The sequence below is a fragment of the Pongo pygmaeus genome, chromosome 13 (assembly GCF_028885625.2).
Source record: "Pongo pygmaeus isolate AG05252 chromosome 13, NHGRI_mPonPyg2-v2.0_pri, whole genome shotgun sequence".
Taxonomy (NCBI): Eukaryota; Metazoa; Chordata; class Mammalia; order Primates; family Hominidae; genus Pongo; species Pongo pygmaeus.
The window spans coordinates 54,341,837-54,362,954 of record NC_072386.2 but is presented as its reverse complement, the minus strand read 5'-3'; the positions used below and the strand labels follow the sequence as shown (position 1 = coordinate 54,362,954).

The 21,118-nt window shown below is 39.8% G+C and overlaps 1 long non-coding RNA gene across 1 annotated transcript in view; it reads left to right on the top strand.

Moving 5' to 3' along the window:
- Window positions 1-4,894: 4,894 nt before the first annotated feature.
- Window positions 4,895-21,118, top strand: part of LOC134737895 (uncharacterized) — a 92,782-nt gene continuing 76,558 nt past the window's right edge. Inside the window, exon 1 of the long non-coding RNA XR_010123305.1 lies at window positions 4,895-4,995. This is a non-coding gene — a long non-coding RNA (uncharacterized LOC134737895). The remainder of the gene's footprint in view (window positions 4,996-21,118) is intronic.

Below are 21,118 nucleotides of genomic sequence, written 5' to 3'. Positions count from 1 at the left end.
TGCTCTCCAGCCTGGGCGACAGAATGAGACTCCATCTCTAAATAAATAAATAAATAATAGAGCAAACTAATATAGTAGAAGGTGAAGTGTATGATAGCTGTACCTTTTAGAATGATTAAGTCAGTTAATCCAATGATAATCAGGCCCTCTAGGATTTAAGCATGCATCCAAAATCACCAGACAGTGATTTCTAGAACAGAAGAATTACTCATTTCTAATAGAAGATACATATATTTGTCTGAAAACAAGAATCCTCATCTTCATAAAGCACATTCCTTCCACATGTTAAAAATCTGTCTGGCCAACATGATGAAACCCCATATCTACCAAAACTACAAAAATTAGATGGGCATGGTGGCACACACCTGTAATCCCAGTTACTTGGGAGGCTGAGACAGGAGAATCGCTTGAACCAGGGAAGACAGAGGTTGCAGGGAGCCGAGATCACGCCACTGCACTCCAGCCTGGGCGACAGGGCAAGACTCTGTCTCAAAAAATAAAAATAAAAAAATCTGACTGTTCAAGAATCCCAGACTTCCCTGTTAATGGGCATCTCCATTTAGATGTCCCATAATCAACTTCGATTTAAAATATCCAGAATTTGGCCTTACTACTGTTATGCTCCAATTTAATGTTTGTTTCCTGTATTCCTTTTCTTGATGATTAGAATCACTACCCCTCTGGTCGCCTGAGTTGGAAATCCGGTAGTAATCCTAGACACCTCTCTATAACTTAACTTTCTTAGCCAATCAGTCTTCAAGTTCAGGACATTCTGTTTCCTTAATCTCACTGGTTCTCACTGCTTTTCCTTCTTCCCTGATGCCACTGTTTTTGAACAGGTCCCATCTCACTGGGATTAGCTGAGGAGACATTTCCAGTGATTTTTTTCTATCTCTAATCTGGAAGCTCCTACTAGAATGATCTTAAAATAGAAATCTGATCATGTCTTTCCTCTAGACAATTTTTAGCAATTTTTCATAACTTTTAGGAAAATGTCCAGATTCCTAAGCTGAACATAAAAGCTCATTGTAATTTGGTACAAGCCTACTTTTCTAAAAAATGGTCCAGTCATCCTCCCTGTCTTGGTGGTGCAAGATCAGTGGCAGGGCAGGCTAGGGAGTATCCAGGAGGATGGCTGAGGTTCTATGGTAAGGCATATCTCTACTATACTATCAGTAGGCAAACACCAGGATGTGTGTCCCCTGGAAGTGCAGAGTCAGGTCTGCAGTAAACAATGCAAATTTGAGAGTTAAAATAAGAGCAGAAACCAAGGTAGGAAGCCAAATTGAACCCATTGGTAAACCAATGAATGAGGAGGGTTGGGAGAAAGTTATATCTGGAGGAATTCCTGAGAGGTTTACACGTGTTTGTAGGGAACTTTTTAAAAAGTTATTTACATGCAAACTATGAAGGCATATTTGGTTTTAGGAAAATAAACTAAATTTGAATAGGTATAAACCACTTGTCACCGAGAGATGTTAAACTGTTTCATGTCTCTGTGCCTATCACATGTCATTGCCTCTCCCTGAAAATGCCCTCTGCTGCCTCCCTATTCTCTTAACTCCTACTTATTCCATAGCCCAGTTCAAGCACCATCTCTTCTGTAAATAGCAATCACCAACATAAATTGAGCATTTACAGTCTCCGGGCACTATGCCAAATGCTCTGATACATAATCTCATTTAAACCTCATTAGGAAAGCTGCCTCTCTTTTCCTTGTTTTACAGATTAATAAATTCATGTTTAGAGAGATGAATTGATTTGCATGAGGTCATGCAACAATTAAGTTATGGAGTGGAGAATTAAGCCCAGAGGGTCTGACTCCAGAGTTTGAGCTTGTTACCACCATTGGCCTTCACCAATTCCCTAGGCTGATTTGAGATGCCTTTCCGTGTGCATTTGTGCTTATATCATCATAGCCACATCCATCTCTGATATGATCTTTTCTTTATGTGTTTCTCCCAGTGGTTAAAAAGCTCCTAAAAATCAAGAGACAAGTATCTACTACAAAAGTAAAATTTCAATTAATGTTTGTTTAATTAATAAATTAGCATTTTCTGGCTGGGCACAGTAGCTCACACCTGTAATCCCAGCACTTTGAAAGGCTGAGACGGGCAGATCACAAGGTCAGGAGTTCCAGGCCAGCCTGGCCAACATAATGAAACCCCGTCTCTACTAAAAATACAAAAACTAGCTGGATGTGGAGGTGCATGCCTGTAGTCCCAGCTACGCGGGAGGCTGAGGCAGGAGAATCACTTGAACCCGGGAGGCAGAGGTTGCAGTGAGCCAAGATCGCACCACCGCACTCCAGCCTGGGCAACAGAGTGAGACTCCCTCTATAAATAAATAAATAAATAAAAATAAATTATTATTTTCCAACAAGTTGCTTAGGGAGTAGTAAGTGAGGACACTTGAGTGTTGCACCCAGGAAATTCATGTCAATTAAATGTGGCCTGTTTTGTTATTCTTTTGTCCTTTCAGGATATTTCTTTAGTAAAATCTGGGGTCAGTCAACTAGAATCAGGCTATTCTCTTGTCTAGACAGTATTACATATATAGATAAAACATTATTTTTGTCTTTCTCAATACTTTATGTAGTTAACTACCTGCTTGCTTCTGATAATCATTATCGTGACAGTTTTCAAGAGTTACTCATGCATGGCATATTTAAAGAAAATGTTTTTCCTAATTCATTCTTATTTTGCATCCAGGTTTGACTTTTACAAGGTATTATGTCTTATCCTTTTTCTAATTTTTGTGTTTGGAGATTTTAGCATAATCCTAAAAAATGATTGTTTCCTGTGACTTCAATGCTACATGACTACACTAGACATCGAATAACCATGGCTTGATAAAAGTTGTATTCAACTAATTATTTCAAATTAGTTTTAGGGTCTTATTCCAGCTCACCAATAAGGACCCCTCAAGTTTCAAAGAGAAGGAAAAATGGCGAGGAAAAACACTAAAATAACTACTGGCAAGGGTGTGTGTTCTCTTGTTCCAAATAGGCCCAAGAAAATTAGTCATTAGTCTTACTAAGACAAGTGCCTCTAGACCGTGAAAAGTGAAAAGAGAGGCAGTTCTACATGCAAGGAGAGAAGCTTGTAAGCTCTTTTAAGACCTGCCTGTTCTCCCACCCACAGCTCTAGGGACTGCAAAGCAATTTTAACTTGCCTACCAAATGGTCAGAAGGAGCATGAGGAAATTTTATCTCACTCATTCCAGATGTAATCCTGTGCGACATCAGTCAAACTTTTTTTTCTTTCAAATAGAACACAATAGACTGTGACAAAGTTTGAATACTCACTCAAACTTCACAGTGCACGAACAAAGAAATAGGTCAACTTTTTGTGAGCTAAATACAGCGTTTATATTAGAAGAAGGGATTGAAAGATATTAGATGTTGTGTCAAGACCACTGATTTCAAGTGGATGACTTGCTAGGTTTTAAGGTGCGATGAGAATGTAGCGTGGAGTAGCCCAATGTAGGGTGGTATAGATCCCACCTCTAATCAAGGGCTTCCCTTACCTTGAAGAGCAAAGGGCGGCCCTGTAGCTCCTGCCTTTGTCTTCAGTGCTTTCCATTGCTGCAACTGCTACATGACCCATAACTGCTACCCAGCCTCCAACAACAGGGGCAAGTCTCCAGGGCTTTTCTCCATCTGACATAATATAGGTAGACATCATAGAAGATGTGTGCAAGATGGCTCAGTACAAGGTAAAAAGAGCCAGGGGACAACAAGAAATACTCATCTGTTGCATTAGTCTTCGGTTTATCTGATACAGCAACTAGCTTTAACCCTATATTATTGGGCTTCCACAGAATTGGAATGTACCTGCAAACCTAGAGAAAAAGCTGAATTATCGGAGTCAGATCACCTAGTTTTCTTTTGGTTCTTCAATTTTTAAAAACAATTTTTTTTAAATCAGTCTTAGCTCTGTTTTCTTATATTAAACAAAGGATTACAGGTCATCCTTAGGGCAGACTGTTAAGGAACGAGCAGCTCATGTCTGAGGCTAGATTTTTGGTGGTGGCAGCATTAATTAGTGTTAGACATTAATGAAAGTCAAGTCTAAAGGATAGAATCAGGACTATGTGGTCCAGTTCTCTGTCCCAAAGGAAATTTTACTTTGAGTTTAAACTCTAGAGACTCTAACCTTTTTTATTTTAGGGTTATTTGTTTCATTTAGCTTTTATTCTTATTAAGAAAGATGGCATGTTTTTACTAAGATCTTACCATCACAGGAGTTCAAAACCAGTCTGGGCAACATGGCAAATCCCTGTCTCTACAAAACATACAAAAATAAGCCAGGTGTGGTGGCATGTGCCTGTAGTCCCAACTACTCGGGAGGCTGAGGTGGAAGGATTACTTGAGCCCAGGAGGTCAAGGCTGCAGTGAGCCAAGGTCATAACCACTGCACCCCAGCCTGGGCAACAAAGTGAGACCCTGTCTCAAAAATTCGTTTTAAAAAAGACCTTAAATGGCTATTACTGAAGTAATTTTATAGTGACAGAAAATATGTTTTCTTAAGTAGATGGTATCTTTATTGAAATAATATTTACAGTTTTACATATTTAGTTCAAAGGTAAAATCCAATCTACCCTTGGGCCAAATTGTCCTGCACTATAGGCTGGTAGGATATAAATTAATCTTACTGCTATCAATATGACCAGTTGTTATCCAAATTTATTAATATAAAATCAACAAGGTAGATAAATTTGAGAAACTAGTGAACCCTTGTACAGTAAATAATATTAAAGTTAGTTGGTAAAAAATAAGTGAAATGTGTAAACAAAAGTTAACTTTTATATTCAAAGTTATTAAGAAAGCCAGAAGAGGAAATGCTTCTATAATTATTATTATTATTTTTTTTTTTTTTTTTTTTTTTTTTAGACAGAGTCTCTGTCGCCCAGGCTGGAGTACAGTGAGACCATCTTGCAATCTCTGCCTCCCGGGTTCAAGTGATTCTCCTGCCTCAGCCTCCAGGATTACAGGTGCATGCCACCATGCCCAGCCAATTTTTGTATATTTTTTAGTAGAGACAGGGTTTCACCATGTTGGCCAGGCTGGTCTTGAACTCCTGACTAAAGTAATCCACCGCCTCAGGCTCCCAGCGTGCTGGGATTACAGGTGTGAGCCACCGTGCCCAGCCATTTTTTGTTATTTGTTTTCATGATTTCCTACAGGAAAAAAGCAAAATAAAAAACTGTAAAGAAAAAATGTCTTCAAATTAAGAAGTTTCAAATGTTAGGGTGGTCCCAAAATGCAGTAACATCAAAACTTTGTGATTACAGGAGAAAGCATGTACAAGCAGAATCATAGAAAAATTACCTCCTGAAATACCAGAACAGGAGGTTCCTTAAAAAACTCAAGTTGCTTAAGAATTAGAACAAATTCTTGACTTTCCAAATAATTTTTGGTACTGAAAGCTCCCAATAACACTAAACACTATCTAAAAATATTTCGGGAAAGTCATGTAAACTCTTTTTCATGTCATCTGAAAGAAGTTCTTTTGTAACTCTGCTGACATAATTCAAATGAGTGAAAAAATATATATTCCCTGAGGCATTTTGGTGGTAGGAAAGGAAGTATTTTCTAATGAATTATACACTGAGCTTGAATAGAATTAGCTGATCATTTTAAAGCTTAAACCATATCCATATGGCTTTTAAAAAGACACTAGTAGCGTAATCAACTTAGAAAACGAGACATTCATATCTACACAGATTTCTAGTTAAACAGTAATTGTTCCTTTGTCTTTTATAAATCACCAAAAAGAATAATGCTGTTAATTAATGGTGAATCGTGCTCCAGTGATCTATTCACATTCTCTGGCATGTTGCTCTGGAGGTGGTAAGCAGCAAAGTGTTGATAACTATATTGACTTAGCTCGGAAAGGGATTAAGAATCTCAGTATGACAACAAATATGTATTCTCTTGTTATAGAAACATTTCACTTTTCTGTTCAAAATTTACAGTGGCTTTCTTAGTCTTTGTATAATAGCCAGACTCCTCTGCCTAATCTGTAAGGGCCGTTGTCAATTCATGCCTAATTCATCTCAGTTTACTTGCTCAGATTCAACTCTATTTTTTTTTCTTTGCACATATCCCCTTTGCACCACTGAAGTTGTTCCAGTCTCTTTCATACATGTCCATTCTGTCGTTTAAACATGACTCAAAAAATCAACTGTGATTATTACATGAGAGGAGGATGATAGTCAGAAGTAGTAGAAAGACCACTAAGTTTCAATTAATAACCTTTTATGGTGTTTGTGGAAGACAATGCTAATTGCCTACTCCAAATCTATTCTTTCATCCCTAATAGCAGGATTCCAATTTTGTTGGAGTAGCAGTGTGTGCTTTTCTAAAAATACTTCTCCAGGCTCCCTTGCTGTTTGAGGGTGGCCATGTGTCACGATTGTGGACAATGAGGCATAAGTTAAGGGGTTATTGAAAAGCTATTGTTTTCCTTGTAAGGGCACCTTCCTGCTTCTTTCTGCCTTCCACTTCCCACCTGGAATGCTGATGCAATACCTGGAGATAGAGTGGCTTTTTGCCACCTTGATATGAAAATCCTGAGGGCAAAGGTGTACACACTAAGGACAATGGAGTGAGAAAATAGAAAATGGGTCCGTAATGTTATCATTGAGCTGCCATAAATGGCCCTATTCTACCTACCTCCCCACCCCACCTCTACCCCTGCCTAGTCTTCTTATTCTGTGAACCAAATAAACTTCTCTCACTCTACGTTATTTACAGGGTTTTCCTGCTCATGTGGACAAGGACATTCCTAACCGATGCCACTTTTAGAACTTTTTTGACGATAAGAATGCATCACTTTTATAGTAATAAAACAAGTGTTTTAAGTGAAAACAACATGCACAAGAGCCCAAGCTTTGGAGTCAGACAAGACTAAATTGGAATCCAGATCTTCCTGCATACTAATTATCTGGCTTTTGGCAACTTAATATCTGCAGGTCTCAACTTCCTCACCTGTAAAACAGGAATAAACAAATAAGTAATGACATCTAACATACAATACAGAGGGTTGTTATAAGGTACATAATGAGCCCTCAATAAAGTATAGCTATTATTATTACTACCAACTTTCCAACACACACACACACTTCCCTGTGTTCCTAATGCACTATATACAGAGCATTATATAAGCAGAGAATGTTATATATATCAAGGATCTCTGGAGGTCAGAATAGTTGGTTTCTGATCCTTCGTTACCAGTTTCTGTGACTTTGGGAAAGGTATTAGGTCTGTTGACTTCAAAGTCCTCATCTGAAACGTGTGGAACAAAATCTTCAACAGATCATTTTCAGTTTTAAAATTCTGTGAATATTAAAAAAACCAAGGAAGTGATTATCAAACCTTTAAAATAGTGGTTTTCCAGAGAGGATAGGAAGAGAGTTATGATGAGAGAGAGGCATATGGGGTAGGGATGAGGATGGTGGAAATGTTCTATTTATTTACTTGGTTGGTGGTTACACAGTTATTTGCTTTATGATTATTCATTAAACTGTACTGTATTAGGGTTCTCCAGAGGGACAGAACTAGTAGGATATATGTATATATGAAAGGGAGTTCATTAGGGAGAATAGGCTCACAGGATCACAAGGTGAAATCCCACGATAGGCCGTATGTAAGCTGAGGAAGAAAGAAGCCAGTAGTGGCTCAGTCCAAAGCAGGGAAGGCAACAGTGCAGCCTTCAGGCCGTGGCCAAAGGCTGAGAGCCCCCAGCAAACAACTGGTGTAACTCCAAGAGTCCAAAGGCGGAAGAACCTCGAGTCTGATGTCCTAGGGTGGGAGGAATGGAAGGAAGCATCCAGCACGGGAGAAAGATGAAAGCCAGGAGACTCACCAAGCCAGCTTATCCCACCTTCCTCCTGCTTTGTTCTAGATGGCGCTGGCAGCCAATTGGATGGTGGCCACCCACATCGAGGATGGGTTTTCCTCTCCCAGTCCACTGACTCAAATGTCAGTCTCCTCTGGCAACAACCTCACAGACACACCCAGAAACAATGCTTTACCAGCTATCTAGGCATCCTTCAATCAAGTTGACACCTAATATTAACCATCATATGTATCCATATATTTTGTGTGCTGCTTATACGTATCTTACATTTCAGAAAATCCTCCAAAGTTTATAATCATGTTTATGGGCATACTAACTTGCTCTACATTATGTTATAAAGATTTTTCAGCCAGGTGCGCTGGCTTACGCCTGTAATCCCAGCACTTTGGGAGGCCGAGGCCAGCGGATCACGAGGTCAGGAGTTGAAGATAAGCCTGATCAACATGGTGAAACCCCGTCTCTACTAAAAATAGAAAAATTAGCCGGGCATGGTGGTGCTCACCTGTAACCCCAGCTACTCAGGAGGCAGAGGCAGGAGAATCACTTGAACCCGGGAGGCAAGTTTGCAGTGAGCCAAGATTGTGCCACTGCACTCCAGCCTGGGCGACAGAGCAAGACTCCGTCTCAAAAAAAAAAAAAAAAAAAAAAGATTTTTCTACTTGTACAATTAGGAATAAGATGTGTATAATAATAATATAATTCACTAATCCTCCTTATTGACAGCATAGCTCCTTTCACTGTTGTCTTACATCTTTATCTCTTAGTAGAAGAGGTTGGAGGTGGGGCAAATATCTCCCGAGGAAGGAGGAGGATGTGACATAAGTAAAGCTCCTAAAAGCCAGTAAGGGGAAGTAAAAGATAGCCCTTCAGTCTTTTGGAGAGGGGTTTGGGGAAGGTAGGAGATCAAAGTCTTGACTCAGTTTTAAACCTGAAACCCTGGAAAGATAGTGTGGGGAGAAAAATACAGTAATGGAATCCCAATGAAAATCTGTTTCATGCTTTTTAAAAAGAATTAATAGTTTTTTTTAGCAGTTTGCTATAGAAATATTGAGTGGAAGGCACAGAGAGTTCCCACATTCTCCCTCATTCCTCCCACCAGTTTTCCCTGTTATTTTGTTGTTATTATTATTTTTTAGTAAATGATGGTTCTTTATTTCAGTCATTGGATTTATGCTGGCTGCTGTGACACAGCCACCCTGTTACCAAGCACTCTATCCCTTAGCAGCATCCCCAGTTGAGAGCCAGTATCAAACCCAGAGGTGTAAAGAGTTTGGTGTGAATATTCATATATATATACATATATATATATGTATACATATATGTGTATATATGTATACATATATGTATATATATGTGTGTATATACATATATGTATATATTTTATATATATATATATATATATATACTTTAAGTTCTGGGATACATGTGCAGAAGGTGCAGGTTTGTTACATAGATAAACATGTGCCATGGTGGTTTGCTGCACCCATCAACCTGTCATCTTCAGTAGGTATTTCTCCTAATGCTATCCCTCCCCTAGACCTTCACCCCCCGAAAGGCCCCGGTGTGTGATGTTGCCCTCCTGTGTCCATGTGTACTCATTGTTCAACTCCCACTTATGAGTGAGAACATGCGGTGTTTGGTTTTCTGTTCCTGTGTTAGTTTGCTGAGAATAACGGTTTCCAGCTTCATCCATGTCCCTGTAAAGGAGATGAACTCATTCTTTTTTATGGCTGCATAGTATTCCACGGTATATATGTGCCACATTTTCTTTATCCAGTCTAACATTGATGGGCATTTGGGATGGTTCCAAGTCTTTGCTATTGTGCATAGTGCTTCAATAAACATACATGTGCATGTGTCTTTGTAGTAGAATGATTTATAATCCTTTGGGTATACAGCCAGTAATGGGATTGCTGGGTCAAATGGTAGTTCTGGTTCTAGATCCTTGAGGAATCGCCACACTGACTTCCACAATGGTTGAACTAATTTAGACTCCCACCAACAGTGTAAAAATGTTCCTATTTCTCCACATCCTCTCCAGCATCTGTTGTTTCCTGACTTTTTAATGATCACCATTCTAACTGGAGTAAGATGGTATCCCATTGTGGTTTTGATTTGCATTTCTCTAATGACCAGTGATGATGAGCTTTTTTTCCATACGTTTTTTGGCTGCATAAATATCTTCTTTTGAGAAGTGTCTGTTCATATCCTTTGCCCACTTTTTGATGGGGTTTTTTTTAATTGTAAATTTGCTTAAATTCCTTATAGATTCTGGATATTAGCCGTTTGTCAGATGAATAGATTGCAAAAATTTTCTCCCATTTTGTAGGTTGCCTGTTCACTCTGATGATAGTTTATTTTGCTGTGCAGAAGCTCTTTAGTTTAATTAGATCTCATTTGTCAATTTTGGCTTCTGTTGCCATTACTTTTAGTGTTTTAGTCATGAGGTCTTTTCCTATGCCTGCGTCCCGAATGATATTGCCTAGGTTTTCTTCTAGGGTTTTTATGATTTTAGGTCTTAGGTTTAAATCTTTAATCCATCTTGAGTTAATTTTTGTATAAGGTGTAAGGAAGGGGTCCAGTTTCAGTTTTCTTCATATGGCTAGCCAGTTTTCCCAACACCATTTATTAAATAAGGAATGATTTCCCCATTGCTTGTTTTTGTCGGGTTTGTCAAAGATCAGATGGCTGTAGATGTGTCGCATTATTTCTGAGGCCTCTGTTCTGTTGCATTAGTCTATATATCTGTTTTGGTACAAGTACCATGCTGTTTTGGTTACTGTAGACTTGTAGTATAGTTTGAAGTCAGGTATGTGATGCCTCCAGCTTTGCTCTTTTTGCTTAGGATTATATTGGCTATATGGGTTCTTTTTTGGTTCCATATGAAATTTAAAGTAGTGTTTTCGAATTCTGTGAAGAAAGTCAATACTAGCTTGATGGAGATGGCATTGAATCTACCAGTATGACCATTTTCACGATGTTGATTCTTCCTATCCATGAGCATGGAGTGTTTTTCCATTAGTTTGTGTCCTCTCTTATTTCCTTGAACAGTGGTTTGTAGTTCTCCTTGAATGGTCCTTCACATCCCTTGTAAGTTGTATTCCTAGGTATTTTATTCTCTTTGTAGCAATTATGAATGAGAGTTCACTCATGATTTGGCTCTCTGTTTGTCTATTATTGGTGTATAATAGGAATGCTTGTGATTTTTGCACATTGATTTTGTATCCTGAGACTTTGCTGAAGTTGCTTATCAGCTTAAGGAGATTTTGGGTTGAAACGATGGGGTTTTCTAAATACACAATTATGTCATCTGCAAACAGAGACAATTTGACTTCCTCTCTTCCTATCTGAATACCCTTTATTTATTTTCTCTTGACTGATTGTCCCAGCCAGAACTTCCAATACTTGTTGAATAGGAGTGGTGAGAGAGGGCATCTTTTTCTTGTGCCAGTTTTCAAAGAGAATGCTTCTAGCTTTTGCCTATTCAGTATGATATTGGCTGTGGGTCTGTCATAAGTAGCTCTTATTATTTTGAGATATGTTCCATCAATGCCTAGTTTATTGAGAGTTTTTAGCATGAAGAGCTGTTGAATGTTATTGAAGGCCTTTTCTGTGTCTATTGAGATAATCATGTGGTTTTTGTCGTTGGTTCTGTTTCTGTGATGGATTATGTTTATCGATTTGTGTATGTTGAGCCAGCCTTGCAATCCAGGAATGAAGCCTACTTGATCGTGATGGATAAGCTTTTTGATGTGCTGCTGGATTTTGTTTGCCAGCATTTTATTGAGGATTTTTGCCTCAGTGTTTTTCAGGGATATTGGCCCGAAATTTTCCTTTTTTGTTGTGTCTCTGCCAGGTTTTGGTATCAGGATGATGCTGGCCTCATAAAATGAGTTAGGGAGGATTCCCTCTATTTCTAATGTTTGGAATAGTTTCAGAAGGAATGGTACCATTCCTTCTCCTCTTTGTACCTCTGGTAGAATTCGGTTGTGAAGCCATCTGGTTTTGGGCTTTTTTTGGTTGGTAAGCTATTAATTACTGCCTAAATTTCAGAACTTGCTATTGATCTATTCAGGGATTCAACTTCTTCCTGGTTTAGTCTTGGGAGGGTGTATGTGTCCAGCAATTTATCCATTTCTTCAAGTTTTCTAGTTTATTTGTGTAGAGGTGTTTATAGTATTCTCTGGTGGTAGTTTGTATTTCTGTGGGATCAGTGGTGATCTCCCCTTTATCATTTTTTATTGCATCTATTTGATTCTTCTCTCTTTTCTTCTTTATTAGTCTGGCTAGTGGTCTATTTTGTTAATCTTTTCAAAAAACCAGCTCCTGGATTCATTGATTTTTTGAAGGGTTATTCATGTCTCTACTTCCTTCGGTTCTGCTCTAATCTTAGTTATTTCTTGTCTTCTGCTAGCTTTTGAATTTGTTTGCTCTTGCTTCTCTAGTTCTTTTAATTGTGATGTTAGAGCGTCTATTTTAGATCTTTCCCACTTTCTCATGTGGGCATTTAGTGCCATAAATTTCCCTCTAAACACTGCTTTAGCTGTGTCCCAGAGATTCTGGTATGTTGTGTCTTTGTTCTCATTGGTTTCAAAGAACTTATTTATTTCTGACTTAATTTTGTTATGTACCCAGTAGTCATTCATGAGCAGGATGTTCGGTTTCCATGTAGTTGTGCAATTTTGAGTGAGTTTCTTAATCCTGAGTTCTAATTTGATTGCACTGTGGTCTGAGAAACTGTTTGTTATGATTTCCATTCTTTTGCCTTTCCTGAGGAGTGTTTTACTTCCAATTATGTGGCCGATTTTAGACTAAGTGCAATGTAGTGCTGAGAAGAATGTACATTCTGTTGATTTGGAGTGGAGAGTTCTGTAGCTGTCTATTAGGTCCACTTGGTCCAGAGCTGAGTTCAAATCCTGAATATCCTTGTTAATTTTCTGTCTCGTTGATCTGTCTAATATTGACAGTGGGGTATTGAAGTCTCCCACTATTATTTTGTGGGTGTCTAAGTCTCTTTGTAGGTCTCTGAGAATGTGGTTTATGAATCTGGGTGCTCCTGTATTAGTGCATATATATTTAGGAGAGTTAGCTCTTCTTTTTGCATTGATCCCTTTACCATTATGTAATGCCCTTCTTTGTCTTTTTTAATCTTTGTTGGTTTAAAGTCTGTTTTATCAGAGACTAGGATTGCAACCCTGCTCTTTTTATCCTTTCCATTTGCTTGGTAAATATTCCTCCATCCCTTTATTTTGAGCCTATGTGTGCCTTTGCACATGAGATGTGTCTCCTGAATACAACACACCTATGGGTGTTGACTCTTTATCCAATTTTCCAGTCTGTGTCTTTTAATTGCCACATTTAGCCCATTTGCATTTAAGGGTAATATTGTTAATGTGTGAATCTGATCCTGTCATTATGATGCTAGCTGGTTATTTTGCCCATTAGTTGATGCAGTGTCTTCATAGTGTTGATGTTCTTTACATTTTGGTTTGTTTTTTCAGTGGCTAGTACTGGTTTTTCCGTTCCATATTTAGTGCTTCCTTCTGGATCTCTTGTAAGGCAGGCCTGGTGGTGACAAAATTCCTTAGCATTTCCTTGTCTGTAAAGGATTTTATTTATCTTTCACTTATAAAGCTTAGTTTGGCTGGATATGAAATTCCAGGTTGAAAATTATTTTCTTTAAGAATGTTGAATATTGTCCCCCACTCTCTTCTGGCTTGTAGGGTTTCTGTAGAGAGATCCACTGTTAGTCTGACGGGCTTCCCTTTGCAGGTAACCTGCCCTTTGTCTCTGGCTGCCCTTAACAATTTTTCCTTCATTTCAACCTTGGTGAATCTGATGATTATGTGTCTTGGGGTTGCTCTTCTTGATGAGTATCTTTGTGGTATTCTCTTTTTTTCCTGAATGTGAATGTTGGCCTGTCTTGCTAGGTTGGGGAATGTTGACCTGTCTTTCTAGGTTGGGGCATTTCTCCTGGATGATATCTTGAAGAGTGTTCTCCAACTTGGTTTCATTCTCCCTGTCACTTTCAGGTACACCAATCAAACACAGGTTTGGTCTTTTCACATAGTCCCATATTTCTTGGAGGCTTTGTTCATTCCTTTTCACTCTTTTTTCTCAAATCTTGTCTTCATGCTTTATTTCATTAAGCTGACCTTCAATTTCTGATATCCTTTCTTCCTCTTGGTCGATTCGGCTCTTGTGTACGCTTGTGTACGCTTCACAAAGTTCTTGTGCTACGTTTTTCAGCTCCATCAGATCATTTATGTTCTTTTCTAAACTGGTTATTCTAGTTAGCAATTCCTCTAACCTTTTTTCAAGGTTCTTAGCTTCCTTGCATTGGGTTAGAACATGCTCCTTTAGCTTGGAGCAGTTTGTTATTACCCACCTTCTGAAGCCTACTTCTGTCAATTCATCAGACTCATTCTCCATCCTGTTTTGTTCCCCTGCTGGCAAGGAGTTGTGATCCTTTCTAGGAGAAGAGACGTTCTGGTTTTTGGAATTTTCAGGCTTTTTGCGCTGGTTTTTCCTCATCTTTGTGAGTTTATCTACCTTTGGTCTTTGATGCTAGTGACCTTCCAATGGGGTTTTTGTGTGGATGTCCTTTTTGTTGATATTGATGCTATTTCTTTCTGTTTGTTAGTTTTCCTTCCAATAGTCAGGCCCCTCTTCTGCATGTCTGCTGGAGTTTGCTGTAGGTCCACTCCCAGCCCTGTTTGCCTGGGTATCACCAGCAGAGGCTGCCGAATAGAAAAGATTGCTGCCTGTTCCTTCCTCTAGAAGTTTTGTTTCAGAGATGCACCCGCCAGATGCCAGCCAGGGCTCTCCTGCATGAGGTGTCTGTAGACCCCTGCTGGGAGGTCTCCCAGTCAGGAGGCACAGGGGTCAGGGAACCACTTGAGGAGGCAGTCTGTCCCTTAGTAGAGCTTGAGCGCTGTGCTGGGAAATCTGCTGCTGTCTTCAAAGCCAGCAGGCAGGAATGTTTAAGTCTGCTGAAGCTACTCCCACAGCCATCCCTTCTCCCACGTGTTCTGTCCCAGGGAGATGGGGGTTTGAACTATAAGCCCCTGACTGGGGATACTGCAATTCTTTCAGAGATGCCCTGCCCAGAGAGGAGGAATCAAGAGAGGCAGTCTGGCTACAGCGGCTTTGCAAAGCTGTGGTGGGCTCTGCCCAGTCCAAACTTCCAAGTGGTTTTGTTTACCCTATGAGGGGAAGACCCCCTACTCAAGCCTCAGTAATGGTGGACTCCCATCCCCACACCAAGCTCGAGTGTCCCAGGTTGACTTCAGACTGCTGTGCTGGCAGCGAGAATTTCAAGCCAGTGGATCTTACCTTGAAGGGCTCCATGGAGGTGGGATCGGATCACTTGGCTCCCTGGCTTCAGCCCCCTTTCCAGGGGAGTGAGTGGGTCTGTCTTGCTGGCATTCCAGGTACCACTGGGGTATGAAAAAAAACTCCTGCACCTTGCTCAGTGTCTGCCCAAATGGCCGCCCGGTTTTGTGCTTGAAACCCAGGGCCCTGGTGGTGTAGCCACCGAGGGAATCTCCTGGTCTGTTGGTTGTGAAGACCATGGGAAAAGCATAGTATCTGGGCCAGAAGACACTGTTCCTCATGGCACAGTCTTTCACAGCTTCCCTTAGCTAGGGGAGGGAGTTCTGCAACCCCTTGTGCTTCCCAGGTGAGGCGACACCCCACCCTGCTTCAGCTCGCCCTCCGTGGGCTGTACCCACTGTCTAACCAGCCCCAATGGGATGAGCCAAGTACCTCAGCCAGAAATGCAGAAATCACCTGCCTTCTGCATTGATCTCGCTGGGAGGTGAAGACCGGAGCTGTTCCTATTTGGCCATCTTGCCCAGGAATCCAGCTTTCCCTATTATTAATATTGTGCATTAGTGTGGCACATTTGTTATAATTGATGAGCCCATATTGATACAGTATTATTAACTAAAGCCATAGTTTACATTAAGGGTCATTCTTTGTTTTGTACATTCTATGGATTTTGACAAGTGTTTTGTAACATGTATCCATAATTACATTATCATACAGAGTACAGTCAAGTGTCAATACTTTCTGAGAAATGCATTGTTTGGAGATTTCCAAGTTGTGTGAACATCATAGAGAGTACTTTACACAAACCCAGTTGGTATAACCTACTACACACCTGGTATATGATATAGCCTATTGCTACTAGGCTATAAACCTGTACAGCAGGTTACTGTACTGAATACCATAGGCAATTACAACACAGGGTAAGTATTTCTGTTTCTAAACATATCTAAACATAGAAAAGGTACAGCAAAAATACGGTATAAAAGGTAAAAATGGTGCACCTGAATAAGGCACACACCATGAATAGAATGTGCAGAACTGGAAGTTGCTCTGGATGAGTCAGTGAGGAGTATAAGTGAATATGGAAGTCTAGGATATTACTGTACACTACTGTAGACTTTATCAACCCTGTACACTTAGGCTACATTAAATTTATTTAATTTTTTCTTCAATAATAAATTAATCTTAGCTTACTGTGATTCTTTTACTTTATAAACCTTTTGGTTGGGTGCAGTAACTCATACCTATAATTCCAGCACTTTGGGAGGCTGAACCAAGAGGATCACTTGAGCCCAGGAGTTCGAGACCAGCCTGGGCAACATGGCGAGACCTGGTCTCACCTGGTCTCTACAAAAAATACAAAAATTAGCCACGTGTGGTGGCAGGCATCTGTAATCCCACCTACTCGGGATGCTGAGGCAGGAAGACCACTTGAGCCTGGGAAGGTCGAGTGTCCAGGGAGCCATGATCACGCCACTGCACTCCAGCCTGGGTGACAGAGTGAGACCCTGTCTCACAAAACAACACAAAACAAAACCCTTACAAAACAAAACCCTTTTAATTTTTAAAAAACTTTTTGGCTCTTTTGTAATAACACTTAGCTTAAAACACACATACATTGTACAGCCATACAAAAATCTTTATATTCTTATTCTATAAGCTTTTTTCTACTTTTGTAATTTTTAATTATTTTAACTTTTTAAAAATTTTTGTAAAAAATAAAAATCAAACACAAACATTACTCTAGGCCTACACAGGGTCAGGATCACTAATATCACTGTCCTCCACCTCCATAGCTTGTCCCACTGGAAGATCTTTGGAGGAAATAACACACATGAAGCTGTCATCTCCTATAATAACAATGCCTTTTTCTGGGATATCGCCTGAAGAACCTGCCTGAGGCCATTTTACAGTTAACTTTTAAAAAATATGTAAATAGGAGTACACTCTAAAAAAGCAATAAAAAGTATAGTATCGTAAATACATAAATCAGTAATATAATAATTTATTATCATTATTGTGTATTTTGTACTGTACATAATTGTATGTGCTATACCATTACACAACTGGCAGTGCAGTAGGTGTGTTTACACCAGCATCACTGCAAACACATCACTACAAACATGTGAGTCATGTGTTGTGCCACGACATTCGGATGGCTGTGATGTCACTAGGCAATAGAAATTTTTCAGCTCCGTTATAATATTATGGGACCACTTTGGTGCTATATGTGGTCTGTCATTGATGAAAACATTATGCGGTGTATGATTGTTCCACTGTTATAAACAAACCCCTGCGTTCGTTTTCCCAAAACCTGCCAACCACTGATGTTTTCACTGTCTCCATAGTTTTTTCCTTTTCCAGAATGTCATATAGTTGTCATATGTTGTAGCATGAAACCTTCTCAGGTTGTCTTCGTTCACTTAGCAATATGCATTTAAGCTTTCTTTATGTTTTTTTCATGGCTCAATAGCTCATTTCTTTTTAATGATGAATAATATTTCATTGTATGGATGTACTACATTTTGTTTATTTACCTATTGAAAGACATCTTGATTTCTTCCAGATTTTGGTAATTGCTATAACTTTTGTGTTCGAATTTTATGTTGACAGAAGTTTTCAACTGGTTAGGGTAAATATGCCTTTTTCAAGAGACACAGCATGTGACATGAAGTGCTTTCCCTAAGCCTTCCTGGCAGTTAGAAATGGCGCAGTAGCATCATAAGTTTGCTTCACATTTGCACTGGAGCAGATGTTGGATTTGCAGGGGTTTCTAAATGTACAGTAGTACTTAAGAACCCACATAAAGGCTGGGCACGGTGGCTCACGCCTGTAATCCCAGCACTTTGGGAGGCTGAGGCAGGTGGATTACAAGGTCAGGAGTTCAAGACCAGCCTGGCCAAGATGGTGAAACCCATCCCTACTAAAAATACAAAAATTAGCTGGGTGCAGTGGCGGGTGCCTATAATCCCAGCTACTTGGGAGGCTGAGGCAGGAGAATCGTCTGAACCCAGGCGACAAAGGTTGCAGTGAGCCAAGATCGCACCACTGCATTCCAGCCTGGGTGGCAGAGTGAGACTCTGTCTCAAAAAACAAAAACAAAAACAAAAAAAGAACCCACATAAGTAGTAGGCTGAAGGACCAGCTCACTGGTACCTGTAGCTCTCATCCCTCCTTATCCAAGAAGTTTCCAGCGGGACAAAGGGGATGTAGTTTTCATGCAGAAACTTCAGAGAGAGTCACCCATTAGGGATAAGGGAATGCAAAGGTAGCACCTCTAAAGGTCTCTGACACCAGGAGGCTCTGGTAGTATGAGCCCAGCAGTTATCTGATGACCATGAAATGTGCTCATGATGCAGCCAGTTGCTGAACACCATCATTGACAGGAACCAGATTGGGTGAAGACAAAAGCAGTCAGAGCCAATGAAGAGCAGATCCCAGACTTTAAGAGGAGATGACAGCCCAGGTGTAGTCGCTCATGCCTGTAATCCTAGCACTACAGGAGGCCGAGGCAGGGGGGATCACCTGAGGTTAGGAGTTCGAGACCAGCCAGGCCAACATGGCAAAACCTCGTCTCTACTAAAACTACAAAAATTAACTGGGCATGGTGGCGCACAACTGTAGTCCCAGCTACTCGGGAGGCTGAGGCAGGAGAATCACTTGAACCTGGGAGGCAGAGGTTGCAGTGAGCCGCGATCGCACCACTGCACTCCAACCTGGGCAACAGAGCAAGACTACATCTCAAAAAAAAAAAGGAGATGCCAGTCTGGGACCTTGTTGTCAAATCAGGCAAATGTCCTCACAGAAATCAATCAGACATCTTGAAAGACAAGGCAGGCAAAATATCCATGTGGGCTCCTGAAGCCCTGTCTTGCCCTCACAAGGACACAATTGCTTCCCTTTTCAATGTAGACTTTATCTCTGGAAATAGGAAGAGAGGAGGGAAACAGACCTGATGACGGGAATTTGAAATTTAGCTTAAATGGATACACACCTGAAATGGTCTAAGATACTTGTAAACGACATGCTTAGGTACCTCCCTTCCAGCCCTTTGTATCTGCCTATAGTTGGAAATGGGGGCCCACACCCAAAAGGAAGTTTAGACCATTGAAGAAGGAAGAGGAGTGGGGGGAGAGAGGAAAAGGATGAGGAATTTTTTTTTTTTTTGCCAATCTAAGATAATTTGTTATATTTTTGCTCCACAATATGGCTTATATTATATAACATTTTATATAAAAATGTCCTGTGGAATAGTAAGATGGGAAGCACTGCTTGAAGGACAGAAGCCAGGGACTTCTCACCTGGAAAGCAACGTACTCCTGCAATTAAGGGTTGGGAACAGTCAGTGTGTGTTTCAATCGCAGCATCCTCAACTTATTTTAAACAAAGTAATTAACCTGACTGAACATTTGATTACTTAGCTATAAAATAAAGATACTACTAATATCTACTTAATGGACTGCTTTGATATTAAATAAGAGATGCATGTGAATCTTCCAACACAGCGCTTAATAACAAGAATTATTAAGCTCTAAACTTTATGCCAAGTAACTTTGTATAAGTCACATGGGCTATTTGACTCTAAATTTTCACATATGTAATAAGAAGAATTACTGCTTCTTTTACAGGGTAGTTGTAAGGATTGAATGAGATAACTAAATAATGGGTGAGTGCATAGTATATACTGAAGTCATATTAGCTTTCCCCTTTCATCTCTTAATAACATCTAGAATAGTGCAATACTTATAATACTACTTACAACTCTTAAGGATCTATTGAGAAACTACTTACTTCTGTTTCTGTAGTTGTTGGTCTCTTTATTGAATTCTATACCTGAGGAGACTCAATTAATGACACCAGGGTTGAGTCTTGTCAGCTTTAGGAAGGAAGTACATGTGTATTTTGTATGCCTTTATTTCTTTCAGCATATTTTTTCATCCTTCCTCACTCACACCTCCCTTCACTTTCCAGAGTTCCCATTTCAGCCCCATCCAGGCTTATATACCCTGTACGTGCTGGGTCACCATAACTCTTCTACTGTCAAATCTTTTGCTTTGAGGGCGTTCTCCTCTGCTGAGCAATGGATGGTTAGTAACCTGAAAAATGGATCCCTCTTGGGTTCTTAATGGCCGATAATGGGTTAATTCACATGTCATTATTTCTTTCCAGGTGTTACAATTTAACAGGATACTCTGGTAGCTTGTGTGCTTTAACCCACAGGAATAATTTCTTTTATAGTCCCATTACCATTCTTGAGTGCTAATAATGAAATATTTTTAGATTAGACGATCACTTGGGGCCCCTCATATCACACTCAGAGATGTCTAGTCTACTAACACATAGTAAACCCTGATCAGGACACTATAAACACTGGTATCCTAGAGACTTGGAAATGTTAACTTATCTCTGTTACATTGTGCCCAGGGAGTGGCGTGGGTGCTGCAAGCATAAGGCCAAATAAAAAAAGTTTATTAAGTGAACATAATTTTTCCAACCCATAGATAAAATTCTGTCCTCAAATCCTTACTGGACCTCTACGTTTAATATTGGAAACCTAAGAATATTATAAAATTCCTCTTTAAAGTAGACATTTCACAAAGGAAGTAAGGACAATATTATGTGTTTGCTGGCAATATACTCTTTTCTTATTTAAGTCAACATTGCCCAGTGGTTGCACCTGAATTTGGGATATTAAAATACAGTCTCTACTCGGGAGGCTAAGGCACGAAAATCACTGAAACCCGGGAGGCAAAGGTTGCAGTGAGCTGAGATCACGCCACTGCACTCCCACCTGGGCGACAAAGTGAGATCTTGTCTCAAATAAATAAATTAAATTAAATTAAATTAAATCTCAAATCTGTGGTGTTATTACAGGGTTTTAATGTTTATAATCTTCGTTATTTCCATGAAATGTAAGTGTT